Raw genomic sequence first — 13,149 nt, 5'->3', positions numbered from 1 at the left:
AAAACTGGTGTCTGTGCAATGAGATCACCCACCCTATGATCCATAAATATCTGTATTGTCATAGTTGGATATCATTGTACATGTGTTGTCGTTGGCTGAGGACACAGCAGGTCCATGAGTTACTGGCTTCTGTCTCTCTCCAGGTGGGAATGCACTAGCTGACACTGCATATTCTGCCACAATGTTGAGCAAAGTCTTACTGCTTTGCCACAGCCCACAAGCCCATGCTAACATGTACTGAACCTTTGCTGCTGCACAACATGCCTGCCTGGTACACATGAACGTGGCCCCCCTGTGACCTCATGAACCACCCCCGCAGCCTTTCCGGCATCCCCTGCACTGCCTGCAGCTCACCATGGCTCCATCATCATGCCATACCATGCCATGCTGTGTGCCACTTAGTCGCGTGGCCCATTTCCCCCAGCAGTGTATCTCCGCTGCCAGGGCAGTACCCTCTTACCACAATTTGCAGCCATGTGGCCATCTGCTGCCTATCTGTGATTGCATCTAGCCACTGCATGTCCACCTGTGGCTGCCACATGTTTGTGGTACCCAGAGGCCTGCATGTGCCATTGTTACCACTGTCCTCTATCTGCCACCCCACTGCCTCAGCTCCCTGCACCCAAAGTAAGTGTTGCCAGGCTAAGCACACCAGCTGCCAACTGATCAGTGGGAAACAATGAGATAGTCGTAGCCAATGGCAGAGCAAACCATTTTCTTTGCAGATACTTTGTACTAGTGTGGAATAGCTTTTTTTGTTGTGTTTTGTAATAGTGTACTAGCAACGTGGGCTTCAATCCATAAAAAAATGCCATTTACAAGTCACAGTTAGAGAGCAGAGCAGAGGAAAATAGTAATGAGGACCCTTTTAAGGCTTTGTAGGAACAGATGAACCAACATTCCCATAATAATTTTGATTTAGAGGAGAGCTTAAAGTAGATGCATGCACAGCTGTCTGTGTTAAAGATTCAAGTTTTCAGGCTACTCCTGAAGGGCCTAGGGAAACTGACACCAGCATTCCCAGCCCACAGTTTAACATAGAGAGCAGCTTCCCAGCAGTTACTTTTATCCTTTCCTTTTTGTGGAAACCCAAAGAGAATGTGTCCACTTTCTTACAAAATGTTCACAATGTTTGTTGTATTTGTTTATGGTCACATGGCTTTCTGCTGGATGTGTTGCATTTCAACCTATTGAGTGATGCATGCAATTATGTGAAGTCAGTAAACACATTGAGAAATACACAAAGTTTTGAAGTATTGATCACAGGGTTAGCAGGATGATATTTGGCTACTATTAGGATAAATTTCCTACACTTAGGCAGAGGCAGGCAGAAGATTTTGAAGCATTTACTGTCAAGATTTGCACAAACTTCTGTTGTGCATACACCCTGAGGCAAGATGTGACATGGAGAATAATGTACTGCTAGAAGAGCCTGATGTATGAGCTGTCAGTGTGTTTGTCAGAGGCATAAGTCTGCAAATCAGAGGTGAGGTCATCAGCTTTGTTTTTGCATGAGGCAGTTCAACTCATGCTATTGGCCAAGGAGGCTGGGCAGTTTGTTTTTACCCCCCATGCAATAATGACTTTTGCCATGTCACAAATGAAACAAATAGTGAGCGATGCAAACTCTGATAATAAATTCAACTGGGAGGAGCACACCACAGAACTGCTGAAGTGACTTAACAAATCTTTATTCGCAATGCGAATTGTGTCAGACATAGGGGATATAAAAATGAAAACGCTGGCATACTGTGCTTACTTTCATTCCTTATTGTCATATGAGATTATTTTTTGGGGTAATTCATCAAGCCAAGCTAAAGTTTTCTGGGCACAAAAATGTGCAGTAAGAGTTACATGTGGTGTGAGCTCAAGAACATCCTGCAGAAGCCTGTTTGGGGAACTAGGGATACTAACTACTGCTTCCCAATATATTTATTCCTTAATAAAATTTGTCATTAAAAATATATCACTTTTTCAAACCAACAGCTCAATTCATGGAATCAATAATAGAAATAAGAATAATCTTCACAAGGATTTAAAGTCACTTAGTCTTGTACAAAAATGTGTCCATTATTCAGGAACACACATTTTCAATAACTTGCCAGCAGCCATTAAAAGCTTAACAACCAATGAAATTCAGTTTAAGAGAAGCCTAAAGGATTTATTGGTGGCCAACTCCTACTCCATTGATGAATTTCTCAGTAAAACCAACTGATATATATATACATAAATTTTTTTTTTCCACGCGGGAAAAATATATTTAAAAAACAAAGATGATGTGACTTACCATACGAAAGAGCTGGCAGGTCGATAGAAACACAAACAGACACATACATACACACAAAATTCAAGCTTTCGCAACAAACTGTTGCCTCATCAGGAAAGAGGGAAGGAGAGGGAAAGACGAAAGGAAGTGGGTTTTAAGGGAGAGGGTAAGGAGTCATTCCAATCCCGGGAGTGGAAAGACTTACATTAGGGGGTGTATACCTGGGTGTATACCCGTCCTTTTTTCCCCCTAGGGTGGGTCTTTCCGCTCCCGGGATTGGGGTGGCTCCTTGCCCTCTCCCTTGGAACCCACTTCCTTTCGTCTTTCCCTCTCCTTCCCTCTTTCCTGATGGGGTGGCCGTTTGTTGTGAGGGCTGGTGTTTTGTGTGTATGTTTGTGTTTGTTTGTGTGTCTGTCGACCTGCCAGTGCTTTCATTCGGTGGGTCACATCATCTTTATTTTTGGATATATTTTTCCCACGTGGAATGTTTCCCTCTATAAAATATATATATATATATATATATATATATATATATATATATATATATATATATATATATATATATAAAAAAACAAAGATGATGTGACTTACCAAATGAAAGTGCTGGCAGGTCGACAGACACACAAACAAACACAAACATACACACAAAATTCAAGCTTTCGCAACAAACTGTTGCCTCATCAGGAAAGAAGGAAGGAGAGGGAAAGACGAAAGGATGTGGGTTTTAAGGGAGAGGGTAAGGAGTCATTCCAATCCCGGGAGTGGAAAGACTTACCTTAGGGTGAAACAAGGACGGGTATACACTCGCACACACACACATATCCATCCACACATATACAGACACAAGCAGACATATTTAAAGACAAAGAGTTTGGGCAGAGATGTCAGTCGAGGCAGAAGTGCAGAGGCAAAGATGTTGTTGAATGACAGGTGAGGTATGAGTGGCGGCAACTTGAAATTAGTGGAGATTGAGGCCTGGTGGATAACGGGAAGAGAGGATATATTGAAGAGCAAGTTCCCATCTCCGGAGTTCGGATAGGTTGGTGTTAGTGGGAAGTATCCAGATAACCCGGACGGTGTAACACTGTGCCAAGATGTGCTGGCCGTGCACCAAGGCATGTTTAGCCACAGGGTGATCCTCATTACCAACAAACACTGTCTGCCTGTGTCCATTCATGCGAATGGACAGTTTGTTGCTGGTCATTCCCACATAGAATGCGTCACAGTGTAGGCAGGTCAGTCGGTAGATCACGTGGGTGCTTTCACACGTGGCTCTGCCTTTGATCGTGTACACATTAGGGGGCCCTTTCAATAGATGCAACAAGATAGACACATAATGACTGGGACTGAGTAGACTTAATGAGACACAGAGCACACACCCTACAAGATGACCAATGAGTTCTCTATTTGAGTTAAATGAGTTGCCTTTGGTATCGATGAGGGCAAAATAAAAGGCTGGGGCTTGTGACTTAAAATTATTTGGTGACAGCTACAGCAGAGTAACCACAAAGCTACTGGTGGGTATGTACTAAGGGAGCTGTGTTACCACTGTGTCAGCTGGGTGCATAGGTCTTGTTATGAAACATAGTGATCAAAAAGGGGAAAAAAATCCCCACACTACAAAGGGGCATACCAAATTACACATCTGATGTCCTCAATCAACGCTGAAATACAGTCATTGGACTACTCCGTAACTGTCCATTTCAATAGGTTGAAGCCTCATCATGGACAAGCAGCATCACCTCCACCAGTGTTTCCAGTGGACCCATTGTGAGTCACGCCCAGTACTCTGAAGGGTGTTCAGAAATAGAGAAATCTCCCACCTCCTGCACTACACAGGTATGCCTTTATGTTCCAAGCATTCCTATGACCTGCAATCATGAGACTGAATACAGCTCTCTCTAAATGTTTTGTTTGGTGTCAAATTGAAAGCAGACCCTCATGTGCATTGGACATCCTTCTGGAACAAAACACACCTGTCAAGTCGATAGCTATGTGCTGGTAGTGGGCAGGTGGGTCCTAGGCTACGTCACAAACCATGGCAGCTGCCATGTCAAGAGATAAGCAGTGCTATGCCTGCTGCTCAAATTGATCATGCTACCAGCTACAAGAAGCAGGATTACCATCTCCTCATGCATTTTCCCCATTTTATCAAGGTGTTAGACATATATTAGGGAAAGGATTGATTCCTACTCCAGCCTGGAGTTTCCATTGTTTGATTTTGTACAAAATATATGAATTATATCACTCTGCCCTAGGCCAATATATCACCTGGTATTCACGTCACGTTTTATCAATATTTTTCTCCTCTCTGTTATGTGTGAGCTCTATTTCAGTATGCAGTTGATTCATATTCACTTATTCAATGTAGCTACATGCTGTGTTCTTTCACCAGTTTTCATTCTTCTTTCATTTTCAATATTCACTCATGTTCATTTTCAAGAGATTGGACTGAAATGCATTCCTGATCTTAAGATTGTAGTTCCCAGAATATAATCGTATGCTATGTAACTTTTATTAGAGACATAACTGTCCCCCCCCCCCCCCCCCCCCCCCCACACACACACACACATGAACCATGGACCTCGCCATTTGGCTGTTTGGTAGAGAGGATTGTGTGCCTCAGCGATACAGATAGCCTTACTGCAGGTGCATCCACCATTTGGATCTCCCCTTTTGGATCTCTGGGCAGGGACTACTTAGAAGGATGTCATTGTCAGGAGAAACAAAAGTGACGTTCTGCAAATTGGAGTGTGGAATGTCAGAGCCCTTAATTGGGCAGGTAAGTTAGAAAATTTAAAAATTGAAATGGATAAGTTAAAGTTGGATATAGTGGGCATTAGTGAAGTTTGGAGGCAGGAGGAACTAGACTTCTGGTCAGGTGAATACCGGGTTATAAATACAAAATTAAATAGGGATAATGCACTAGTAGGTTTAATAATGAATAAAAAAATAGGAATGTTATTATGAGCAGCATAGTGAACACGTTATTGTAGCCAAGATACACATGAAGTCCACACCTACCACAGTAGTACATGTTTATGCGCTAACTAACTCTGCAGATGATGAAGAGATTTTAAGAAATGTATAATGAGATAAAAGAAATTATTCAAATAGTTAAGGGAGACAAAAATGTAATAGTCATGGGGGGCTGTAATTCAACAGTAGCAAAAGGGAGAGAAGGAAAAGTAGTAGGTGAATATGGACTGGGGGTAAGGAATGAAAGAGGAAGCCGCCTGGTAGAATTTTGCACAGAGCGTTACTTAATCTTTGCTAACACTTGATTTAAGAATCATGAAAGAAGGTTGTATACATGGAAGAGACCTGGATACACCAGAAGGTTTCAGATTGATTATATAATAGTAAGACAGAAATTTAGGAATCAGATTTTAAATTGTAAGGCATTTTTAGGGGAAAGTGTGGACTCTGACCCCAATTTACTGGTTATGAACTGTAGACTAAAACTGAAGAAATTGCAAAAAGGTAGGAATTTAAGGAGATGGGACCTTGATAAACTGACAGAACCAGAGGTTGTAGAGAGTTTCAGGGAAAGCATTAGGGAATGATTGACAAGAATGGGGGAAAGAAATACAGTAGAAGAAGAATGGGTAGCTTTGAGAGATGAAATAGTGAATGCAGCAGAGGATCAAGTAGGTAAAAAGATGAGGGCTAATAGAAATCCTTGGGTAACAGAAAAGATACTGAATTTAATTGATGAAAGGAGAAAATATAAAAACACATTAAATGAAGGAGGTGAAAATAAATATAAATATCTCAAAAAGGAAATTGACAGGTAGTGCAAAACACTAAGTGTGAATGGCTAGAGGACAAAAATAAGGATATAGAAGCATATATCACCAGGGATAAGATAGATGCCACCTTTAGAAGAATTAAAGAGACCTTTGGAGAAAAGGGAACCACTTGTATGAAAATCAAGAGCTCAGATGGTAAACCAGTCCTAAGGAAGGAAGGGAAAGCTGAAAGATGGAAGGAGTATATACAGGGCCTATACAAGGGAGATGTACTTGAGGGCAATGTTATGGAAATGGAAGAGGCTGTAGATGAAGATGAAATGGGATTTATGATACTGTGTGAAGAATTTGACAGAGCACTGAAAGACATAAGTAGAAACAAGGCCCTGGGAATGGATGACATTCTGTTAGAACTACTGATAGTCTTGGGAGAGCCAGCCATGACCAAACTCTTCCATCTGGTGGGCAAGATGTATGAAACAGGCAAAATACCCTCAGACTTCAAGAAGAATATAATAATTACAATTCCAAAGAAAGCAGGTGCTGACAGGTGAGAAAATCACTGAACTATCAGTCAGTAATGCAAAATACTAACACAAATTCTTTACAGATGAATGGAAAAACTGGTAGAAGCCAACTTCAGGGAAGATCAGTTTGGATTCTGTAGAAATATAGGAACATGTGACACTATGACTTATCTTGGAAGCTTGGTTAAGGAAAGGCAAACCTACATTTATAGCATTTGTAGACTTAGAGAAAGCTTTTGACAATCCTCACTGGAATATTGTCTTTTAAATTCTGAAGGTAGCAGGGGTAAAATACAGGGAACGAAAGGCTATTTATAATTTGTACAGAAACCAGAAACCAGAAGGCAGTTATAAGAGTCAAGGGGTACAAAAGGGAAACAGTGGTTGAGAAGGGAATGAGACAGGGTTGTAATCTGTCCCCAGTGTTATTAAATCTGTACATTGAACAAGCAGTAAAGGGAACCAAAGAAAAATTTGGAGTAGGAATGAAAATCCATGGAGCAGAAATAGAAACTTACCGTTGATGTAATTCTGTCAGAGACAGCAAAGGACTTGGGAGAACAGTTGAATTAAGAAATGAGGCACTTAAAGTAGTAGATGAGTTTTGCTATTTGGGCAGCAGAATAACAGAAAATGGTCAAAGTAGAGAGGGCTGTGGCCTTTTGCGGGACTGTGAACCACTGAAGTTTACGGTGGGACGAAGCCTCTCCATGGTTTCTAGATCGCCATGTGATGAAGGAAGCTAGGATAATTTTAATTCCCTTCTGGTTTTGGCATCTGCCTCCTTAAATTTGTTTTGTTACTTTTAACTAATTATCATTAACATACATGAATATAATCTGCATTTCCATAAAAGAGAAAGATTGGCCCTCAGTTTTAAAGAAAATAACACCAGATCTAATTTTGTGCTTAGTTTTATGTATGTAATTCATTTTATAATTTATTTTGACTATTCCTATTTGGTATCTTTTGTTATAAGGGGAAATCAGTAATTGCTTTGTAACTTAAATTCTATTGTTGATGTATAAACAAAAAATAAATTCTGTTATAATTGTAAACATTTGGAACACGAAGTACTTGTAATCTTAAAGTATCTATTTGGCACTGTTCAAACATGTTACCAAAACCAACCCTTAATTAATTCCAAAGTAATTAACAGTTTTGTCAAAAGTATTTTTGCATGTCTATATTTGTTAATTTCTTGATTTAAATAAATGATTTGGCCTAACTCTTGCAGTAGAAGACACTGTTAAAAAGAACCAATCTTTTGATTTATTCGGTTAATTTAATGAAGTAAATTTTAATTGTACTTTCTGTAAATTAAACTTTGAACAATGTGTAGTTTCAGTACCGATTATTGTGATGATATATAAGGGCCCAAGTTTTGGTCATGAGACAGTCAGTCAATGGCCAAGTTTCAGATGAGTAACCTGTGCTGGTTAGAACAACAACAATGCTTCAACTTAACTGTGAAATAAGTGTTGAACAATTAGGTTGTGTGTAAAAACCAATGACAATGACTGAACCATACATACCTGATTATTCCTCAAGACCTGTGAACTTTGTGGTTAGGTTTTACTGTTTGTAGATGTACAACAAGAAACTATTGTAGCAGTATGTGGAGTTTTATCTGCTAACTATTAAAGAGGCTTATGGGAAGTTTAAAAAATAGTGCACTGGCCATATAACTGTATATTATTGGGGGTCTTGTGAACAGTGAAATTAAAGTACTGTGACAGACAACTGTGTACCTGTCAGCTACATAATTTACAGTAGTCAGTATGAGAATCCACAAACCCAATTTTTCAGCCAGTCTAGCAACACAGTACATCGACACCGAGGACAATCAACAAATGAAGAAATGAATAAAAGCAGGTGGGACCACCACACCCAGTTTAAATACACAATACACAATAATAATTAGTTGACTTGTCTTGGCTTCCTGAATGCCATGTGAATGAGTATTACTTGACATTCAGTCATTCCATGACATATTCTAGTTCACTGTTCAGGCAAGAGGCAATGGAAAGAACAATCATACAAGGAGATGTTGATGGCTGAATATGTGTAGGACATCCACCTCTGTGGCAGTTATACCAGATTAAGAGTCTGACTGGGATGGGTTTGTTGTGAGCAAGTCACCATGGAAGAAGGTCTTCAAGCAGGTTACTATGTGATGCCGCTACACCCTTGCATAGCACTGACCAAAGAGAGTGAGTTAAGGTATTACAACAAAGATTGTATAAAAGATATTTAAGCTACATTCATATCATATACAGATGCTTTTGTAACAACTCTAATTTACATTTATTTCTAACTAAATTAAATGAAGCACATCATCCCTGTTCTGCTCCTACAAAATGATATTATTAATGACTGAAGACCTCATGCCTGATACTACTGTTGGAGTTTTGAATTAAATTAGTTTTGTGCTCTGTGTGTGATGTAAAATGAACACAATGTTCATATTTATTATTAAAGTACTCTGTGAGTGAATTATATGGGCCAAATGTGTTGCAGATTTCTATGTTCAGTACTCAGTTTGTCTGATACAGGATGGTTGTGAAGCTATGTTGAAGAAATAGTAACCTGCTGATTTCCACATATTGTTATTTTATCTTCTCAAATGAAGTGACATTTTACCTGATAAATTAACTATAAGATTCAACTATGTATTTGTTTGTTGGTGTATAAACAGTTAACAGTGCTCAAGATCATGCCACAGAGATTACAAATGATACCAGTTTTGTATAGGGCTTCAGTCATCCATAATCATATACTCTTACTGGTTTCCAGTGTGTGTTGTGAGTTATTAGCAGAGACATGTGGAAAAGTCTGCCTAGGCTCATATTATTCTGAGTGTGCTCATGTATAAATACAGGTGCTCTGCATGTAAGAGACTGTGATTGTGTAAAGCTGTGATATAGTTTCTAGTGCTCACCTGATAGAATGTAAGATGTGCTCTTGGTACAATTAATGGAACTAGTGTTGAAGTATAATGTCTCATGGAACCCCTATCTTTTAGTCAATGTTCTATACTTGTGTATGTTTTATGTGAAGTATTTTCCATGAACCTTGTGAGAAAGGTTAACCCAAGCTTTATGATCCACTTATTAATTCTGTTTGGAGCCTGTGAAGATTGAGATGTCTAGGATAGTAGACCAAAACAATGGTATTTAACAAGTTAGCCAGTGGTAATAATCTTTGCCAAAAATGGTAGATGTAATGTACATGTACAAATAAACAAATGGTTACAGTTTCAGAAGAATTGGATGATTTATTCAAGAGAAAGAGCTTCACAAACTAAGCAAGTCAATAATGTGTTGGTCCACCTCTGGCCCATATGGAAATAGTTATTCAGCTTGTCATTGATTGATAGAGTTGTTGGATGTTCTCCTGTGGGATATCATGCCAAATTCTGTTCAATTGGTGCATTAGATTATCAAAATCTAGAGTTGGTTGGAGGGCCCTGCTCACAATGCTTCAAGTGTTCTCAGCTGGGGAGAGATCTGGCAACCTTTCTGGCCAAGGTAAGGTTTGATAGCCATGGAGACAAGCAGTAGAAACTCTCACTAAATGGGAACAAGCATTGTCTTGCTGAAATGTAGGTACAGGATGGTTTGCCATGAAGAGCAACAGAAGGGCATGGAGAATATCATTGACTTACCACTGTGCTATAAGGGTGTCATGGATAACAACCAAAGAGTTCGTGCTAAGTAAAGAAATGGTATCAGAGACCATCACTCCTTGTTGTCAGGCCGTATGATGGGCAACAGTTGATTTGGTATACCACCGCTGTTTGGGGTGTCTCCAGACAAATCTTTTGTGTGGAATTTCATTGACTGGAGGAGAACTGCCTGCAGTGATCAGTTCCACTTCAAATTGAGCTCTGACATCTAGCAAATATGTGTTTGGAGATTCCTTGGAAAACCACATAGCCTGACAACCAGAAGTGATGGTCTAGGGAGCTATTTCTTTTCAAAACAGGAACCCTTTGGCTGTCATCAATGGCATTCTTATAGCAAAACAGTACGTTGTCAATATTTGAAACCCTGGTTTGTTTCCCTTCATGGCAAGTCATTTTGGGCTTACATTTCAGCAATAAAATGCCTATCCACACACAGCGAGAGTTGCTACTGCTTCTTCATGATTGCCAAAATATAACTTGGCCAGCAAGCTCACAAATCTCTCTATAATTGAGAACATTTGGAGCATTATGGGCAAAGCCCTCCAACCAGCTCATGATTTTAGGAATGAGATTTTCACTGTGCAGTGGAGTGTGCACTGATATGAGACTTCCTGGTAAAATAAAACTGTGTGCCAGACCGAGACTCGAACTTGGGACCTTTGCCTTTCGCGGGCAAGTGCTCTACCATCTGAGCTACCCAAGCACAACTCATGCCCCATCCTCACAGCTTTACTTCTGCCAGTACCTTGTCTCCTACCTTCCAAACTTTACAGAAGCTCTCCTGCAAACCCTGCAAGACTAGCACTCCTGAAAGAAAGGATATTGCGGAAACATGGCTTAGGCATAGCCTGCAGGATGTTTCCAGAATGAGATTTTCACTCTGCAGCAGAGTGCACTGATATGAAACTTCCTCACAGATTAAAACTGTGTGCCGGACCAAGACTTGAACTCAGATGGTAGAGCACTTGCCCGCGAAATGCAAAGGTCCTGAATTTGAGTCTCGGTCTGGCACACAGTTTTAATCTGCCAGGAAGTTTCATATCAGTGCACACTGCACTGCAGTGTGAAAATCTCATTCTGGAAACATCAAACAGGCTGTGGCTAGGCCATGTCTCAGCAATATCCTTTCTTTCAAGAGTGCTAGTCTTGCAGGGTTTGCAGGAGAGCTTCTGTAAAGTTTGGAAGGTGGGAGACGAGGTACTGGCAGAAGTAAAGCTGTGAGGATGGGGTGTGAGTTGTGCTTGGGTAGCTCAGATGGCAGAGCACTTGCCCACAAAAGGCAAAGGTCCTGAGTTCGAGTCTCAGTCCAGCACACAGTTTTAATCTTCCAGGAAGTTTCATATCAGCGCACACTCCGCTGCAGAATGAATATTTCATTCTGGAAACATCCAGCAGGATATCTCTGCAATATCCTTTCTTTCAGGAGTGCAAGTCTTGCAGGTTTTGCAGGAGAGCTTCTGTAAAGTTTGGAAGGTAAGAGAAGAGGTACTGAAGGAAGTAAAGCTGTGAGGATGGGGTGTGAGTTGTTTATGGGTAGTTCAGATGGTAGAGCACTTGCCCATGAAACGCAAAGGTCCGGAGCTTGAGTCTCTGTCCAGCACACAGTTTTAATTTGTCAGGAGGTTTCATATCAGCACACACTCTGCTGCAGAGCGAAAATCTCGTTTTGGAAACATCCAACAGGCTGTGGCTAAGCCATGTCTCTGCAGTATTCTTTCTTTCAGGAATGCTAGTCATGCAGGGTTTGCAGGAGAGCTTCTGTAAAGTTTAGAAGGTAGGAGACGAGGTACTGGTGGAAGTAATGCTGTGAGGACAGGGTGTGAGTTGTGCTTGGGTAGCTCAGATGGTAGAGCACTTGCCCACAAAAGGCAAAGGTCCCGAATTCGAGTCTCTGTCCGGCACACAGTTTTAATCTGTCAGGAAGTTTCATCTCATGATTTTGATGACATGCCAGCTGGACCGAATTTGCCATGGTATCCTCAGGAGGATATCCAACAACTCTATCAATCAACATCAAGCTGAATAACTGCTTGCGCAAGGGCCAGAGGCAGACCAACATGTTCTGACTTTATCAGTTTGTAAAGCTCTTTCTCTTAAATAAATCATTTTGTACAACACATCTCCCAGTTTCCATTCCATTTGGATAATTCATTCATGGTATGTCCTTTTTTGTCTTAGAGTGTATAAAGATTTTTATTTCAGTAGTTTGGGCAGCAGCACAAATAGGTGTGAACTGAACAAATGTATGAGGGGCATTCAATAAGCAATGCAACACATTTTTTCTGAAATCAGGTTTTTTTTCTTAGGATTCCAATAAACCATATCATTTCCCACTCTTTTGGCTACAAAACCCACTTTTTCAATGTAATCTCCATTCAATGTGATGGCCTTGTGCCACTTTACTCAGAGGGTGTAAATGCCCATGTGGTACCACTCTACTTCTCAAAATCAAGAGCCAACATCTTTCTGTATCAATAAGCCCCCCAACATCCAAGTACTGTTCCCTAAATAGTGCATCTTTCGCTAGGGTAAACAGATGGAAGTCAAAAGGTTCAAGATGAGGGCTGTAGGGTATATGAGGAAGAAAAGTCCAATGAAGTTTTGTGAACTTCTCTGGGTGCACTGACTTGTGTGAGGTCTTGTATTGTCACGCAGAACGTGATGACACAGTCAAAGACTGGGACACTTACAAGAAATGGCTTTGTCAACAATCCCATGCCTTTGGTGTCACTGATGCAAACATGTGTAAGGCTTTTTTTCTTTCATGGATTTGACATCAGTATCAGTTGTTGTCCTAGGTAGCACAACTCCAAGCACCAGCGTCACTTTTGTTCAACAAAATGTGTAAGCTGTTGTCCAGTTATCATTGTAAGCACACGCATGTCACTGCAGCATGTGTGAGTTCTATCATTGTCA

The 13,149-nt window shown here is 40.5% G+C and overlaps 1 protein-coding gene across 1 annotated transcript in view; it reads right to left on the bottom strand.

Annotated features, from left to right (window-relative positions):
- LOC124795907 (leucine-rich repeat-containing protein 74B-like) overlaps positions 1–13,149 on the bottom strand; it is a 215,191-nt gene that overhangs the window by 76,053 nt on the left and 125,989 nt on the right. The gene's annotated exons all lie outside the window — the stretch shown is intronic.

The sequence above is a fragment of the Schistocerca piceifrons genome, chromosome 4, assembly GCF_021461385.2.
Source record: "Schistocerca piceifrons isolate TAMUIC-IGC-003096 chromosome 4, iqSchPice1.1, whole genome shotgun sequence".
In the NCBI taxonomy this organism is placed as follows: Eukaryota; Metazoa; Arthropoda; class Insecta; order Orthoptera; family Acrididae; genus Schistocerca; species Schistocerca piceifrons.
The sequence above is the reverse complement of the archived record's forward strand: the minus strand, read 5'-3'. Positions and strand labels throughout refer to the sequence as shown.